This window comes from Ochotona curzoniae, unplaced genomic scaffold, assembly GCF_017591425.1.
Source record: "Ochotona curzoniae isolate NIBS_2020 unplaced genomic scaffold, NIBS_Ocur_1.0 contig_1014, whole genome shotgun sequence".
Lineage (NCBI taxonomy): Eukaryota > Metazoa > Chordata > Mammalia > Lagomorpha > Ochotonidae > Ochotona > Ochotona curzoniae.
The window spans coordinates 14,779,353-14,797,835 of NW_024464920.1; the positions used below are offsets into that span (position 1 = coordinate 14,779,353).

The window sequence follows — 18,483 nt, forward strand, 5'->3', positions numbered from 1 at the left end:
TCCTATCTGCAAGCTGTTTTTTGTTACCTGGAATTCCCCAGCCTAAACTACGGCCAACTTATCCTTCAGGATCTAGTTCAAAAAGTGTCTTTTCATTTAGGTTTCAGAAATTGCTTCCTACACAATGTCTTTAACAGTTGTTACCCCTTGTCTTACACTGTTTTTCTACATACATCTCTCTTCTTGCCTAGTCTTCATGTTTCATGCCCAATGAGCTTTGGCACCTCCAGAGCCAAGCATGGTGCCAGCATAGAATTTAATTTTGATAAGATGACAAAGGGGTGAATGAAACTTCCTTTAAACTGAAAACCATCGGGCCCAGAGCAGTAGCCTCGCCACTAAAGTCCTTGCCTTTTACATGCCGGCATCCCATACGTGTGCTGATTCTAATCCTGGCAGCCCCTCAACATCCAGCTCGTTGCTTGTGGCCTGGGAAAGCAGTCAGGGACGGCCCAAAGCCTTGGGATCCTGCACCTACATGCGAGACCCAGAGGAGGCGCCTGGCTGCTGGCTTTGGATCAGTGCATCTCCAGCCATTGTGGCCACTTGAGGAGTAAATCAATGGACAAAAGATCTCCCTCTTGGTCTCTCCTCTTTTCTGTATATCTGACTTTCTAATAAAAATAAATCTTAAAAACCCATCAGTCAATAAATAGATGAATTATCACTTCTCAGCCTTTTGGCTAGGATCAAGTGTAATATGTAGATCGATTGATGCTAAGTATCTGAATGGAATGCAAAATATTAACAGTAGCTATCATGTATGTTTTGACTGTCTGAAGCTCAGCGCTCAGCAGATTCTCTTATTTCAACTTTACAACACCCATTTTACAGATGAGAAAGAAGATATCAATGCTAGAACTTTTATTAAGTGATCTGGGATTGTTCATTGGTAGGATCCCTGGCCCCGTGAGCCCTTCGCATGCCACAGGAGATACAGTGGCTGTGTGTTTGGGTGGACAGTCCTGGGGCTCTGCTAGCTCCTCCTTCCCTCTTCCCCTTGTCCTGGACCAACAAGGAGAGAATATGCTGTACAGTCTCACTGCCAGTTCCTTCATGAAGTTTGCCTTTCTTCCGCCAGTAGGGGAGCTCAAACTAGAATGGACTAGAAGGGCCCCAATTCTCCCTTGAAATTTGGGTATGGAATGTGGCAGAAATTAAAATGAAATCATGAATGCTAAGTATGTAAAATATTTACCTGACACTTGCCTACCCAAGAATCACAGAAGTATTTTACTTACCTGATCTTTAGCCCCGTGTCACTCTGTGAGGTGGGTGTCCTTGTCTTGCAAGTTGATATAACCAGGCTCCCACACGAGGATCCACAGGTTTGGGTAAAATTTTGTAACTTGTTAAATTGTATGGTATTTATTCAAGAAGCAGAGATACAGAGATTTCTCATCTGCCAGTTCACGGCTGCACCAATCCAGAGCCAGGAGCTGGGAACTCAATCTAGGATCCCGTTGGCATGGCAGGGACCTGCCTACTTGAGCCATCACCTCTGCCCTCGATAGTGCACGTGAGCAGGAAGCTGGAAGTTGGAGCAGAACTGGACAGGAAGTCAGGCACTCCAGTACAAATGTGGGCTTCCCTGCTGATAGTGAGTCACCTAACGTCCCAGACACTGGACACAAATCCAGTATTCGATGCAACTCAACAGATATCTAACAAGCACCACCCAGTGCATGTGCTCCCATGCTTCCCACACAGCCCACAGCCACCCAAATCCCTTAGCACTGGGTGCCACCACCACCTTCTCTATTGATAAAGAGCTCCTAGAAAAAGACTGCTTTAGGAGCAGCTTTTTGGTCTGCTTATTGGAAGATGTCACAGAGACCACCCTCTTTCATGGGCATGAACCCCCTGGCAGCACTGAAGAGACCAGGGACCATCTATGATCGTGGGCAGAGCCAGGGCTCCAGTAGGAAAATGCACGAGTTGTCTCCCTTGCCGCCCTTTGGCTGGAGCAGCTGTGTGCTCAGAGCAGACACACAGCCCTTTTGGTTGGTCTGCTCGTAATGAGTGCAAACCTGTTGACATGATGCACCAGCAAAGAGAGACAAGGGCCCAGTGGGCACTCTGCACTGTTTGCTTTGTGAAATTCCAGACTGTTTAATCTGCTTTACTTCATCCTAATCACTCCAGATTCCACTTTTCTTAATGACTTTCCCCTCCTTAAATGCCTACACAGTTATCTTTGAAGAAGGAGAGAAATAATAGATGAATCATTCCCAGGAAACAGTGCGGGGTGGGAGGGAGGAGGGGAGAGGACATGTGGTTGGAACGGCAGATGGTTGAGTGTGTGGGCACACAGCTAGCTGTGTCTGTTGTTCCTTCCACCAACCTCTGAAAACAAGTCTTTTGGAAATGTCTGTTCATTCCTGGGCTCAGGTACTAGCATGTAAATTCACATCCACTTGGATTCGACTCAGACGTTGAAACTGCAATCCGGAGTCCAAGTTGGACTCTTTACCCTCTCCTTCAAGTTCTGACATCAGACGTAAATAGATCATGATAAACTACTCTCAGCCAGTGGCAACAGAATGTCTTGCGTTGTTTCATTTTTCCTGAGGGATATGAAGGAGGGCCACAGTGCAGGCTTACTGACCTCATGTGGGACTGGCGGATACCTGGAAGGAAGTTGGAGGAGGGAGAGAGACTGCCCGTTCGGGTGAAAACACGGATCAACCGGAAAACACAAATTGTTCTTGCTGGGGCTTGTGGAGGGGGCGGTGTAGAAAGGACATGAAGATGTGCACAGTCTCAGGGACAAGTACTCCTGTGTCACTTCCCAGAATTCACTTCCTGCTGTTATGGATGAGGAAATGGCACTAACTGTGCTCATTTCATTCAAGTAACTGAAACAACTTTCTGAAATTCAAGAGCACATGAGGCTTGAAACATGACTCCAAGAGAGCTTCATTCAGCCCTTCTGTTACTTCATGTAAATTTCCAAGTGTCATCTGAAGTATATGCTAGCATAAGTATTTGTTACTATTTTATTTTTAGAGACATGAAACTTGTTTTATCGACAGATCCTCTTTGACTTTTTTCTTACTTCCATTGCCACCATCTGCCCTCCAAATCATACAACGGCACATGAATATGCAGAAAGCTGTGTTTTTCATCTCCACCTCCCTCTCACCCCTCCTCCCGCAAAGCGCAATAGGTAATTTAGTACAATTTGCATTCAGAAGTTGGAATACATGTGCTGGCACACATTATTTTATGTCACCTGAAAACAAAGCATTGCAGTTCAGAGCATTTTCTATTAATGAAAACTCCTCTAAAAGTTGAACTTTAATAATAAACAGCTGATTAAATGTGAGGAAATATCCACAAACCAATCTGAATAATGATAAAACTTTTTCAGCAAACCCAAATCTTGTTCATATAATTTCTACTCTCGTGATCATAAGGATTTGATACCTGTTACCTGAAAATCTTTGATACTAATCTCCACAAAACTACTCATTCTTGGGACCTCAAGGTCTTTATAATTTTTAACCATTTGAAAATACTGATTTACCTATTTGAAAGACAGCAGAAAAAGAGAGACCTTGTAGTCACTAGTGCACTTCCAAGATTCCCACTAGGCCAAACCAAAACCGGGGGCCCAGAATCAATCCAGGTCACCCACAGATGTCAGGAACACAGCTGCTTCAGCCATCACCTCTCGCTTCCCAGCCTGCATGTTAGCTGCTAGCTGGACTGGAAGTGGAGCTGGAACTTAAATGTAGGGGATGCAGATATGGGATTCAGCTGTGACTGAAGCAGTGATGTAAGCTCTGTGCCAACCATCTGCCCCTATCTTTCATAACTTTAAGGCATGAGTGTACCACATCAGTATGCCTGGCTCTCAACATGCCTGGCTCCACCTGAGCCCTCAAGGCTTTACCTCTTCTCCAGCGGACATTCAAGGCCTAGTATCTCAGCATCTTGGGGGCTCTGAGGCCTTGGTGAGAATACAGCTCCCCCGCTGCAGCAGGAACCTCAGAGGCCGCAGGACCTGGGCACACATGTATCTGATGCCTGTGCCTGCTCTATTCCCACTCGTCCAGGTCGTTTACTGAGACATGGATTCCAATTCCTTCTAAAGCACTCTTAAATGTCTGAGTAACAACCCAAAGTACAGATGAGTTAAATCTTGAATCAAGGAACTAGAAGCCAAGAAGATAAGCCCCACATTTCTCCCCTACCTCTTGCTTCTGCCCTTCCGGGATGGATTGCTTCAAGGTGACCTGTAGGTTCTGCATCTGTGTTCTGTGTCTTTGTCACCTTATGGGCCAATCCCTTGACATACCACCTGGTATCCTGGTATCACATTCCTTTCTTCTCTGCTTCACCTTTTTATCCTTTTTTATAGCCCTAAGATTGTACCTTTCAGCATAGTCTTAAGTAAATTTTGCCTCAGGTTTTCTTTTCCAAGGCATTTGACAAATACAAAAAAAAAAAAAAAGAAAAGAAATCCCCATCCAATCTTAGATATCCCGTTACATTGGTCTCCTGTTACAGCCTAGTTTCTTATAAATATTATTTATTTACTTACTTACTGGAAAGGCAGAGTCACACAGAGAGAAGGACAGAAAGAGAGTAAGATCTTCCATCTGCTGCCTCATCCCCCAACTATCTAGCAGTGGCCGAGGCTGAGCCAGTTCAAAGCCAGGAGCCAGGAGTTTCTTTGCTGTTGCCCACATGGATACAGGGGCTCAGACTTGTGAGCCACCTGTTGCTGCTTTTCAAGGTGCGTTATTAGGGAGTTGGCTAAGAAGTGGAGCATCCGGGACTCAAACTGGTACCTATTTGGGATTCAGTGCTCACAGAGGCTTATTTTAGCACGCTACCCTATTTTCTTATTTAAAAAAAATGGAGAGTGAGAGAGTTCCGTCTCAACCATAGATTATATCCTGAACACCTTCAGTAGCCGGGACTGGGAACTCGATCCAGGTCTCTTCACTGGGTAGCTGGGCCATCAGGGTTGCCTCCCAGAAAGAACAGCATTAGGAAGCTGGAATAAGGAGCAAAGAACAGATGTTAACCCCAAGTACCCTGATCAGGATCCAGGCTGCATGGTGCTGTCTTAACTGCTACTCCAAATGCTGAGCCCTGTTTTCTTCTTGTAAGAATGAATGGAGTCTTACTAATTCCCATTCAACATGACTAGAGTTATCCCAGTGCAGGGTCTCTGCATTGAGAAATCTGGTCTCTAGACCTCATCTTTCTTGTAGAAGGTATTTTCTTAGATTGGTTGCTTCTGCCCATTTGGCATAGTAGCTTTCTTTATACCAAAGTGCTTCAAAAAGTTGATGAAAAATAGAGTTAAAAGTTTAATTTGACACAAAAAAATTTTTGAAATCCATGAATATGAGATCTTGAAAAAACTCATGGAAATGGGTATTATGAAGAAATTATGAAATTCACATAGATATCCTACTTACAGGTATGTAACATCGTACCGCCTCCTTTCCATCTTTTTATCTTTGTGGTTATCCTCCTCTTATATACACACACCTTATGGATACTTACTTCCTGATTTCTGCCTATTTCTTGCTGTCTTCTTGTGTCCTTACCATCCATGTAACTTTCATTGAATTTTGGGTATACACCGGAGATAAAGCTGATTCCAACAACATTCAAATTCCTTTGAATTTTGGGTCTTCTATTTTGTGTAAGTATCTTTTCTTAAGATATATTTTTATTTTTATTTGAGGGCCCAGAATGATACCCTTGTGGCTAAGGTCCTTGCCTTGCACACACTGGATCCCATATGAGCGCAGGTTATAATCTCAGCAGCCTGCCCCATCCAACTCCCTGCTTGTGGCCTGGGAAAGCAGAAGACAGCCCAAAGCCTTGGGACCCTGCACCCACATGGGAGACCCAGAGGAGGCTCCTGGTTCCTGGCTTTGGATTGGCTCAGCTCCAGCTGTTGCAGCCACTTGGGGAATGAATCGATGGATGGAAGATCTTCCTCTGTCTCTGCTCCTCTCTGTGTAACTGACTTTCCAATAAAAATAAAAACACAAATCTTTTTTTTTTAAAAAAAAGATGTTTTATCTTTATTTAAAAGGCAGAATTAGAGAGACAGAGAAATTAGAGGGAGATCTTCCATCTGCTGTTTCATTCTCCAGATGGTAACAAAAGCTGAAGCTGGGACTATCCAAAGCAGGGATCCCAGCTTCTTTTGGGTCTTCTATGTGGGTGCAGGGGCTCAAGGAGTCAGGCCAATCTGTGCTGTCTCCCAGGCCAGTAGCAGGGAGCTGGCTGCGAAGTGGAGCAGCTGGGACATAAACCAGTGCTCATATAGGATGTTGCTGCCACAGGCTGAGGCTTAGCCAACTGCGTGGCAGCACCAGCCCCCAAGATACGTATTTTTCAATCAACAGCTAAGGGAACATCAGCTGCCCAGAGCAATGTGATATATGGGAATTATAAATAGACACTTCAAATCATAACCATACTAAGAAGTATAGGGACTGTTTCCACTTTTTAAAAAAAGATTTATTTATGTTTATTGGAAAGTCAGATTTACTGAGAAAAGGAAAGACAGAGAGAAAGATCTTTTATCTGCTGGTTCACTCCAAGTGGCCATATTGGCCAGAGCTGAGCCCAGAAACTAGTAGCTTCTCCGGGTCTTCCATGCAGGTGCAGGGTCCCAAGACTTTGGGCCATCCTTTACTGCTTTCCCAGTCCCCATGCAGGGTGTTGGATGGGAAGTGGAGCAGCCAGAACAGGAACCAGCACCCCTATGGGATCCTGGTCTGTGGAAGGCAAGGAGTTAGCCACTAGGCTACCACACCTGGCCCTGGGCCCTGTTTCCACTTCTTCTTTTACTGGGCAAGATAACATCTTCCCATGGAGAAGCTTAGGTATGTAGTAGTCCTCTTCTGGACATGCAGAAGGCAGGAACTGTGACGTTAGAAGAGTATAGTAAAGCTGCTGTTTTAATGAGTTTAAATTCCCCAGAAACTCTGCAATCAAAAACTCAAGACAAACAAGTCCTCTGGAATTAAAATAAAACAAACAAAACTCAGGATTCTTTGACCATAAGGCAAGCTAAGGGGTAAGGACGGTTTTCATATCAACTGGAGTTGAGAAGGGAAAGTCAGGTGTCAATGAGTTGTGGGTTTTTGGTTTTTTTCTAAAGGTGTATTTATATTTGAAAGGCAGATTTTACGGAAAGAGAAGGTCTCCCATTGGCTCATTCACTCCCCAAATTGGCCACACGGCCAGAGCTGAGTTATGTCTCTAAGTGTGATTATTAAGTGCCTCCCCCACACACACTCCCCTCTCTCTCCCTTTCTCTTTCTCTTTTTCTGTGGGAAACTAATGATTGGTTAATGGTACATTGTTCACTGTTTATAGTGAACTTGATATTATGGTAGAAAAACAAAATTAAAAAAAATTAAAGATCAACTCAAAAGATGATTAAAAGACAAGACAGTTTATTGGAAAAGAACTCCCAACAGTCTTTAAAAGTACAAAAAGATGCTTGACATTAATAAATACCAGTTAAAGTTCCCATCAGGGCAGGAGTTAGGCGTATTGGTTGAGAGCAGCTGCTTTGGATGCCATCATGCTGTTTCAGAGGTCCTGAGTTTGCGTTCCATCCCCACTTCCAATTCCAGCTTCCTGCTAAGGAACACCCCAGGAGGCACCAGGTGATGACAAGTAATTGGGTCCCTGCCACCCACATGACAGACTTGGATTGAGTTCTGGACTCCTGGTTTCGGCATGGCCCAGCCCTGGCTGCTGTAGGCATTACAGGATCACTCCAGCAGATAGAAGATCTCTGGCAGATCTGTCTCCAGCTTTCAAATAAAAAAAAAAAAAAAAAAAAAGACTGGATCTGAAATTAGAATTACCAAATGGCAGCCCTCAACGTTATTAGTGAATGGAGAACTTGTCATTGCTTACCCTTTAAAATCGATCCTTTTCACATTGGCACACGAAGTTTCCAAGTGTTTTTTTCTTCAGCTCTATGCAGTAAAGAATCTAATAGGCACATGTGACAGTACAAGCAAATGTAGACCCTGATGCCATGACATTTAAGCTGTCCTTAAAATAAGAACTAATTTGTGTTAAAGCTTAAAAACACTTATTCTTCTAAGCGCTGTAATCTCTCAGCTGCTCTGTGACAAATTCCCCCCAATACATTTCCCAAGAAATGCATGTTAGCAGTGAACAAATGATTGCACTAAACACTTCCATTTGAAAGAACTAATCAATCGTTATGTCACTGTACTTCAGAAAGTAGCATTTATTATCTTGTCTGTATTTGTTCCTGACATGTCTTTTTGTTATATCACTCTGGAACTGTTCAGTTCTCATCTATCAAATGAGGTACTTCAGAGTTCTTTACTGTAAGTTCCGATCTTTGCATCCTGGAGTTGGAAGGACTCCACTTTGGACCCTGAACATTCTGTTCTAACAGAGCCCTGACTGCTATCCTTGTATCTTCTTTCTTAGGTCACAGTTCTACCTGTTAGTCTCCATGACACTTATCTTTTAATTCTTCAGACAATTTGGCACCAACTCAGCGAATATATTGAGCCTGGATGTTTTTAACGTTATAAATTAAAGTCCCTCTGTCAATTCACAGCAGTTTCAATCCTCTGTGTATTCTGTGATAGACCCTGGTGATGTTTTCCAAAGAGAGGAGAGAATCCCGAGGTCCAGGATGGAGAGATGGGAACTTATTTGTGGGAAGGGGCCCTGGGGGCAGATGGAAAAGGTACAACCCGCTGCACCATGCTGTGAGGATACAAGCCGGGACAAGTGCAACCTGCAAGCATTACGCCTGCCAAAACATGACACCCTGTCCCCCACTGCAGCAATAGGAACCAGGGGTCACATAAGGGGTAGCATTTCACACATTCTCTGTCATGGCAAACAGTGGGGAAAGGGACCTCTCCTTACAGACTCTCAATACAGTGCAGTGCTTGTGGCCAAACAGGCTGCAGTGCTGCCTTTATTCAGAACTCACTGGCCCCTTGGATGGGCAGTGCCACTTCCTGGGTAGTAAGTATTGGAATGTGGGCAGCAGCTTCCTTCTAAGGTGTGCTTCTGACGTTTTGACTACACTTTTCTGCAGTTTTGAAACTTTTATAATTAAATGTTAGGGGTAAAGGCAGTTTCTTTCCCCCAGAGAGGAATTATGCCATTGGCATTTAGAATAACATTTCCCCCTCTTTCCCGGCTACCACTGCAAGCATCGCTCAGTACCTCCCTGAATGAGGAAAGATGAGTATTTTGTCACCTTCTATTAATAGGAAAGGATTCTGAGTCACAGAAAGGCTAAATGGTTTCTCTAGCCTTAGAAATAAGAGGGATAAAACCCAGCAGGTTGATTAGCATATTATTTTAGGAAGAGGACCTTTGTGTTGGCACAGCATCATCTTCCTGGACAATGGCAATTGCCTCCTAATTGGTTTTCCTGTCCCCAGCTTCCCTCTCCCCTCCAGCCCCCTCACCTCTTTGTTATCAGAACTTCATTCTGAAATCACTGCCACATGCCTGTTTACATTTACTTCACGGCTGCTCATCCTGCCTAAAGAAAAAATTCCAGACTCCTTCGCATGGACATCTGACACTCATTTCCTCCTGGCTGTGAACCTTTCCCTTCTTGGCTCACCTGCTCTCCGGTGGCCTTCCATGGCCATCCCTCCATGCCTTCATCTTTCTCTTACACTTTTCCTTCCATCCCCTTGTGCTGGGGGAGAAAGAAATCCATGTACCCGTGGGGGCCTGATCAGAATTGCCCGACTCTCTATAACATTTCCCAGTGCCACCCTACGGCATCTGAACCATTTCCTCTTCTCATTGCTATGCCACTTCATACCGCAATGACCACATTTATTATGTAGACTGCATCCGTGCTCTCTAGGCATGTTTCTAACCTTTATTTGGAGACAGTAGAACCAGAGTCTTACTCATCTTCAGATATCCCAGCATACATTTCCTTCTTAGAAAAATGCATTTGGGTCTCAACAAGCAAAAAAATAACCCCAAAACTTGATGTTGTTATCAAGAGACAGCGTCCTTCAGGTAAACTCCAGGCAGATCATCTTACCATTTCTGAGCTCCTGAAAGAAAAAAAAAAAAAGACAAAGACCAACTAAGAGTGCTCACTATCTCAAGAGTTGCTACCAGTTACATTTATTTTTGTATTTTTCTCATCAGAAATCCTGGTCTTTGTGACAGAGGGTACCATTGTTTGAACCATTCTTGTAGTTAACCATCAAGAAAGCTTGTGTATTTGTTTTCTCGTGCTGACAGGTGAGGAACTTGGAGCTCCCCAAACTGAGATCCACATGTACAAGCTGCCCTGGGCCGGTGGGTTAAACCAGGTCCCCTGCACCCCTCCCAGGATGAATCAGAGTCCAGGTGTGGGCTGGGAACTAACACCTTGTGGACATTTAAGACCCACTGATCTTTCAGGGATGCTTTAACTCAGGCTCATTGAAAACCTTTACCCAGGCCAGGGACTGATGGCTGAGTAGTCCTAGGTCAGTGGTTCTCAGTCCCAGCCACACACAAAACTCTTCCTCGGAGTTCCTGAAAATCCCCAACATCTAGGATTAGCCTAGGGTCAAGTAAATCATAATTACCGAAGAAGGAACTTGGGCATCGACATTTTTCCAATAGGCTAGAGGCGCCACATTTACTTATGATGAAGGTCTGCATCATACCCCACCTTTCTCTCACTATAAATCTCAGCAAAGTTTAACTAGGCAAAAAGAGTGTTTTGGTATATAGTCTCAGTCCTACAAGCTCTGTACAGCTGGAGAAGGGTCTTTCTCTCTGCCTTACGTCCTCTGCCAAACCCTACTGCTGCCAATACAATGGTGTTCCAAACTCCAAGCAGTATGTTCTGTGGCCTCATAGGGGCAGGACTGCAGTTTCCAGGGCTAGAGGCTGCAGTGTTAATATGTAGGTGGCTGCCTGGCTTCTTAGAGCTCAGGCATACAAAGATTCATTAGTCCTGTCACACTTTCTCTAGCAACCACACACTACAAGTGCATCAGTTTCAACAACAGAAATATATTCCAAACATCTTCAATGCTAAATTGAAAACACTTCCTCAGGTCACCAAGTTGATTTACATTCAAGACTGTCACAGGTTATTGGCTATCTCTAAAGCTTTAGGGTACTGCAATAGCTATACTGAATTACTTAAAAAGTAAATTACCATGGAAGCAATCTAGCAAAAGGATAGAGAAAACCCATCATAAAGGTTTTTCTCCTGGGAAACTGGTTAGGCAAGAATATGATCTAGCAAGGGTTTAGAGTTTTGAAGTCTGAGTAAAGAAGCTAAAACTGCTACTGGATCCAGAAAAGCCTGATGGGTTTACACCAAAAGCTGTATCTAGTCGGACATTTACCTGTTTACTTCAGGCTGTCTGAGCTTCCCAATGGGATTTCTTTCATCCCCAGCTCTGACCCTCCCTGTCCTCCATCCCACTTCCCTGTAAAAAGTTCCTGCTGGGCATCAAGTCAGAGGGAGGAGGGAAATTCCCATGGGACAGATTTATTGTTTGCAGGAGCCAAATTTTAAAAGTACGCTCCGGTCAGGTCAGTGACAGCAGCTACCGAGCCCTGGGAGACAGTGGGTAGATGGCTCAGGCCAGCAGGGTTCTAGCTGCCCTCACCAGTCCACAGGAACACCTGTGGCTCACTGGTGATGGAAGGCTTGGACTCTAAACAGCCCAGGAAGCCCTGTGATGCAGTCAGTGTTTCCCCGGGGCTCCAGTTTAGGCAGATCTCCTGACACACTGAGAAACCTCAATCTCTTTGGGCTGCTTGAGTCACAAAGGCACTTTCTCTGTTCTCAAAAATAATTGTTTTCAAGTGAGTTGCTTTTCCCTTCCTGAGAACTAAATTGACAAAGTGTGTTTTTTTCATAATATAATCCCTTCCCAGCAATAAACAGTTATTAGAAGCTGTGTGTGTGTGCGTGTGTACTAAGAAAAACAAGTGAGGTCCTGGTTTAGTACCATTCCTAGTCCCTTACAAATCAACTCACTGATTGCAATAGCCCCGTGACACAAGATTCCATTTTACAGATAAGGAAACTAAGGCATGGGGAGATTAAGTGATTTCCCTCAGTCACATGGCTAGAAAGCACGTGACCCTCCTTAAGAACCCTGGTTGGTCTGACCACAGATCTGTCTTGACCATCAAGATAAAATTTAACATATGATGTGGAAGCTGCTACTGTGTTACAGGTGATTTCAGAACAGGCTACAGAGTCACGCTTAAGGGCCACTCTGATTAGGTGGGGAACCGAGATGTTTGGAGTCTGACATAACTGACTGATATCTGAGCCCAAGCCTGCCCACTGTTCAACTGTGCTAATGGTATAGGTATACCCGTTTCACAGGGCCTTTGTGATAGATTTTATATGCATAGACTTTGGTGTAGAATAAACTGTAGCTATCATATTGTTACTTTCATGTTATATCAATAGAGAACTATTAGAACTCATCAAATGGCCCAACGGACTGTTGCTTTCACTGGAGCTTGGGGGATCCTGGGGTTCCATAAGGTATTCTTGGGTGATCTGTGAATTTAATTCTGAGAAACTGAGCTAAGACATTCCTTGTATTGTGGATGCAACAGTGATTTCCACCAATGGCCAAGTCAGCAATGGGCTGGCAGGAAACTGTCCCTACTTAGAAAAACAATTAGTTTTTTTTTTTTACACAACAGCTCAATGTACTGTTCACACCTGCCTAAGTAGAGGGACACAAGACGGGGAGAGAAATCACTGGGGGAAGTGTGGCGCACCCTGGGAGGCACAGGCACTCCGTGGCTAGGAGACGCAGTGTGGCCAGGCCTGTGACGCCGCCATGCACAGTGCCCCACCGAGCAGGCCTGGGGAAGAAGATACACCCACGTGGTTCTTGTCTTCCTGGGAAGCACCTCAAGCCAGAGTTGCCCAATGAAGACCAGCACTAAGACTCTGGAATGTTTGTTTGGAATTAGTAAGATGGGAAGGAAAGATGTATTGTGTCTTTCAAAAAAGTCAGTGAGTTCAGTTATACTGCAGAAAGTCAACTTCCTGACAGCTTCTAACATATATACTCTGCAATATACTTCCACATTCCTACTCTATGAAAATAAAGGAAAAGAGGGAAGAATCAATGAATGTTTTCCCTCCTGGGAGGAAAGAGTTAAAATATTCGAAAGGAGAAAACTAACATAGCTATCCTGAAATGAGTTTCTTTACTAGAGACTATTAGCTTCAAAAGAACATTCTAGGTAAAGCCACCTTAGGATCCTGAAAGCAAATCTGCATCTCAACAGGTGATGGGAAAGAAAAACTCAAGAAAGCTAACAAAGACCACAACTTTTCAAGCTTAGCCCAACTGTCTAAGGTCTGAGGTTTCACAATAGTTTGCCTCTGCTGTATCATTCCAGCAAGGTGCACAGGTTTTATCTCCTTTACAGGACGACTCTGACCACCCACCAGATGGGCCTGCCTTGGAGGCTGCCCAGCTGCCTCTTGGTGGTGTTCTAACCTAGCCCGCCTAGTTCCCTACTCCCCACCCCCGCCCTCACATTGTTAGGGTAAATCATTAACGCACTCCCAGTCAATAGGACCCGGCCGCTCCTCACCTCAGGGCAAACTGCCTGGAACTCTGAAAAGTGGTGAAGCTCCCCAGAAGCTTTGCTGGGGTTCGGGCTGCCCTGTGGTATTTCCACTGGGGGCCCTTTGAAACTTTTTTTGGTTTTCTGAGTGCGAGGTTCATTACTACCAAGGAGAGGACCTGTGGTTCCTACTGTCAGTCCCTGGAGCCCCTTGGTTTTCAGTTCCTGTTTTGCAGAAACAATTTCTCACTGTTTTTTTCAGGCACCTGTAAGGACGTCTCAAGGTTAATATTTACGTTCCCATGCCATTTTAAGCCAAGACTATTTCAAACTGCAGTTGAACTTGGTTCTGCTGTCCCCCGATTCACTTAGAGGGCCTCCTGGGGGCCCCTAAAAGCGACTCTTCAATCGGACACAAGTTTGCGTTTTCAGGCCGACCTTCCCAAACCCCATCTCCTAATCTGACAATAATCTGGTCAAGTATTTTCACATGATGTGTTAATAAATGTCAGTATATTCAGGGAGATTATGCCAAGAAGATTAAAGATCACGCTAGCCCTTCTGAATCTTGTAAATCGCAAAGGACTCTCAAACCAGGGGGAAAAAACGCTGTTTTCCAAATTTCCAGAGCCAATTGTGAGGGAGTTTTCAGGAAAGGGGAGGCATGCAGGCACCGAGGTTCCCCTGGTGCTCGTGTGTGCACACACATGTACACACACACACTGAACGTGTGAATGTGGTGCTCTGCATTCAGAACAATGGGAGAGCCACCTGCCGTGGTCCCTAATCATTAAACACAACCTCTTCAAACAGGAATGATATCTGAGAGCGGGAACTGAGTCCTAGGGTATTAGGGAAGCCTGTTGTTCTTCAACTCTGGAACCCTTGTTCTTGTAAGGGCTTTTCTTTCGAGCCTGGCCACAAGGCTTGCCATAGTGATAATTAGAGATTGGGTCACCAACAAGTCACCTTTATGCAGTGATCATTTTTTGTCTTAATTACCTTGAGTATCATATATATGTGTATCAGAAGCAGAAGAGAGACAGACGATGGCGAGGTAGGCAAGTAGCCTGCCGCTATTCACTGGTTCACCAGGAACTCAGGATGAATGACCAGGATTTAATGATACATCGTCTCCCAAGGTTCCAACCAGCAGGAAGCCACAGTTGCAGCGGACACCCTCCCGGCCACTCCAGTACAGGCTGTAGTCTTCTTAACCAGTTTCTCAACTGCTCAGCCCACTTTCTGAGTCATCCTGGCCGTCTTGAATCCACATGTTCCTTCCGGGCAGGTCTAAGTAGCTCCAATTTTATACTTTCTCAATGTCCTTAGTTTTTTTTCTTGTAGCACCACTTTCTGACATATAGTGATTTGTTTACTACCTCTCCTTAACAGAATGAACGTTCCAGCGAGGTAGGTTACTCATTTCATTCATTGCTGCATTGCCAGTACCTAGGATGAATGTATAAATGAAGGAAGACACTTCCTCCCAGGCTGACTTTCCCTTAGGGTCTCAGCCCCATGTGGCTGTGCTGCCACACTAGAGAAGCAGTGGCTGGGATGTGGATTAGAATGGAAGGTATATTCCAAGGAGTAAAGAGTATGCAGCTTTCTTTAGCGAATGGCTAACTAGTGAAGAGCTGCGTGCAGTCACAGAAACCCTCTGGTGTGTAACAGGAGCAGGAGGTAAGCCCAGCTTTCCATCCTTGACCCTCTCTGTGCAGGTGCCACAGAGCACTCCAGGCTGCGAAAAACAAACAGAAAAATCCAGCCGCCTGCACAAGTGAATGTAGCTTCCATAGTGCACTGCCAAGTGGCTAGCTTCACGTCCTGCTCCCATCCTTAATTTCTGTGAAAGGGGGTGAAAATGTATCTGGGTTTTCTGAAGACCTAAATCGTGCATTCAAAGTGGTACCCAGCCTCCAGTATATGACTCCCCCTCCCCTCCCCAATTCTATGATGTCAGATGATGTGAGGTATAAGGCAAAAAGTAGGGGGAAATTAGAAACACAGCTGCCATAATGTGGAGCCTGGTCTAAGCGTCCAGCTGAGGTGGTGGGATTACAGTGGTTAAGGTGGCCAATCCCTGGGAGGGCCGGGGGAGGAGTCCTGGCAAGCTGGCAGGCAGGACCCCAAGGGTGTCTCTGAGATGCAAAGAAACATCCCAAAGGAACTAGGCCATTTTGCAGGTTCATTCACAATTAGCAAAACAGTAGTTACAGCTAATAGCACATCATCACCGCTCAGGGGGAACTCCTACTTCACCTAGTAAGAGGCTCAGGTGTTTGTCATCATTTGGACAAGGAAGGATGCCTTGGAGAAGAGAGTTGATTTAACTGGATTTGCACTTCTAGGAAGAGCTGGGGGCATAACTCAACCTCCAGCGTACCTTTTAAGCCACCCTTCTTCACATCCTGCTGTCAGAATGCACTTCATTAACTATGCCAGGAACATGAAACCAAAGGCTTAGGTCTCCCGGTTTCCGAGGTGTTATTGTTGTAGGGTATTCGACGCGAAACATGGCAGACAACTCCAGTTTGCAAAGCAGGATTTGTTTAGGGGGAAAAAAGGGAGGGGAGGGCTCCTGCCATGGTGGCTAGGAGGGAGCTCCACGTATCCTAAGCAAAAACCCCAGACCTCCTGCCATAGCGTGGCACAAGGTCTGGATCCAAGGAGAGAAAGAAAACCCGAGACAATGGCGGAGATGGTGTCTTATGCGCCAGCTCAGGGGAGTTACTCAAAGGACAAATCGTTCACAATTGCATCTGGTTTTGAATCAAACCTCAGAAGGGTGGGACTGGTTCTAACTTCCTCCTCCCATTCCAATGATAAACTGATCACTCTGGCGTCATCTCTTGGACAGTGACCCACAGATGAGATTAGGTGGGTCGCTTCTCTCTTTTGTTACAACTCTGAGATGGTGAACTGATATGTTAATTTTGCCCCTTTGTCCTCCCTCAAGAGGAGAGGGTGCCCTTGAAAGAAACCTGCTCTTTAAAAGGGGGGAGGGACGGGAGAGAAATACGATTTTATATTTTTTTAAAAAGTAACACCAAGGACCAAAAATCATGACTGCCTGCTATTCCGTCTGACTCCTCACACATTATCCTCCCAAGCCCAGGCTTAGACTCAGGTCAGTTAATTGCACTTTTAAAATAGGTAAGTAGAAACGGAACTTCCTCCCCTCCTGCGGCCGGAGGGCCTTGGCTGAAAGACTTGGCTGAGTTGGGCTGTGGGACACCGCGCCTCGCCCCAACCCGCCCCCGATGCGGAGGACTGCGGTCTCTCTAACAAGGCTGCGGGGTGATCGGGCTGTCAGCCCAGGCCCATCTGGAGAGCACCCAGAGAAAACAGCAGCGCGGGGGGGGGGGGGTGTCGGGGAGGACAGCATTTTTCCAATGGTTGCCCAAAAAAAGGCACGGAGTGGAGCGTGGAACGGCCGGCTTTCGTCGAAGCTGCAGTTCTCGGGGCTGGCTGGCTGCCGGCTGCAGAGCTACAAACTTGGTGTTTGTTTGCTTGCTTTTTTTCGGGGGGGGGATGTCTCCCCAAGCAGGCGAGAGGCGGGTGACTGCAAACGCAAACCTGCAGCTGGGTCTCAGCAGGCAGCCCCGTGGATGCGGGGCAAGGGGAGACCCAGTGACCTCAGGTGCCCTCGCCGCCTTCAGAGCAAGCACAAAACGCAGAGACGGACGCTCGGAAAAGCCGCTCCCCGCCGGGCCCCTGCCCTGGCTTCCGCCTCCCAGACAGCAGCGGGACAATGCGCGGCCTCTTTTCCGCCGGGGGTTAGGGAGGGGAGGCCGGATTAGAGCCCGCGCCTTCCGGCCGCAACCCCCTCCTCCGCGCGCCGGCCGCGCACAGGTGGTTTTCCGCGGGGAGGGGCGCTCGGCACTTTTATATAACAATGGGGCTCGGCGCGCCGGCGGGCCTGCGTCCCCTGTCGCCGCCACCCGCCCGGCCACGCCTCCACCGGCCGGCGCTGGGGGAGTAGCCACTGCTCGTGGGCCTAGCCCGCACCTCCCCACGTTACCTGCTGGTTCTGCGGGGGCAGAGGCGTTCCTCACGACTCCCACTTTGGGAGCCAGGAAGTCCCGGCAGGCACCAGTCCTCGCCACCCACCCGCCCGCGGTCTCCAGGGATCCCGGAGTTCCGCGAGCAGCCCTGCATCACTGCACCGGTGGCGGGAGGCCCCGTGTCCGCGGAGCGGGAGCGGCGGGACAGTGGGGTGGGGAGGCGAGCAGCCCAACGCGCAAGCGCGGCCCCCTCCCCGCCAAACCCACAACCCCCTACCAAGGGATAGGGGCGGCTGGAAAGGCACCCCGAGGACCTGCCCCCACCCCCGGCCTCGGCGGTGACTTATGCCTAGCCCTCCCGTTGAGAGCTGGCAAGCTTTCCCTGAGGACCCCCGCGTGCTTCGCCGAACGGGCAGTGAGGGTCGGGCTCGGTGTGTCCCGGAATCCAAGCTCCATGTCCATAATTCGTGAAGGATATGCGGGCCGAGCTGTGTGTGGGTGGTGACTTGGACCACAATGGCTCCTAATGCTCTATACTGCAGGGAAGAGTAAAAGCAATGGGCTGCAGGCAAGTTTCTCTGCGCTGTTTTTTTTTTTTAAGTCAAAGCACTATTTAAAAAAAAAAATTTTTTTTTTAAGGAGAATCCAGACAACCAAAGAAACCAACTGTATTTGCTTGCAAATGTTTAAACAAAATCCCGATTTGTTTCGAAAGATGTTGGATTAGCATTTAACACCTCGGCGGTCACTAAAGCCCAAGGCAGTTCACGAGTCCCAACACAGACTCAGCTAAAAGAACATCAGAGCAAACAGAGCTGGGCTTTTAAAAAGTGGGAAACAAATGCCACACACCGCCTAAAGGAGGGTGGGGGTTAAGGCGAAT

The 18,483-nt window shown here is 46.5% G+C and overlaps 1 protein-coding gene across 1 annotated transcript in view; it reads left to right on the forward strand.

Annotated features, from left to right (window-relative positions):
* The window catches only part of POC1B (POC1 centriolar protein B), a 160,071-nt gene that overhangs the window by 140,830 nt on the left and 758 nt on the right, over positions 1–18,483 (forward strand). The gene's annotated exons all lie outside the window — the stretch shown is intronic.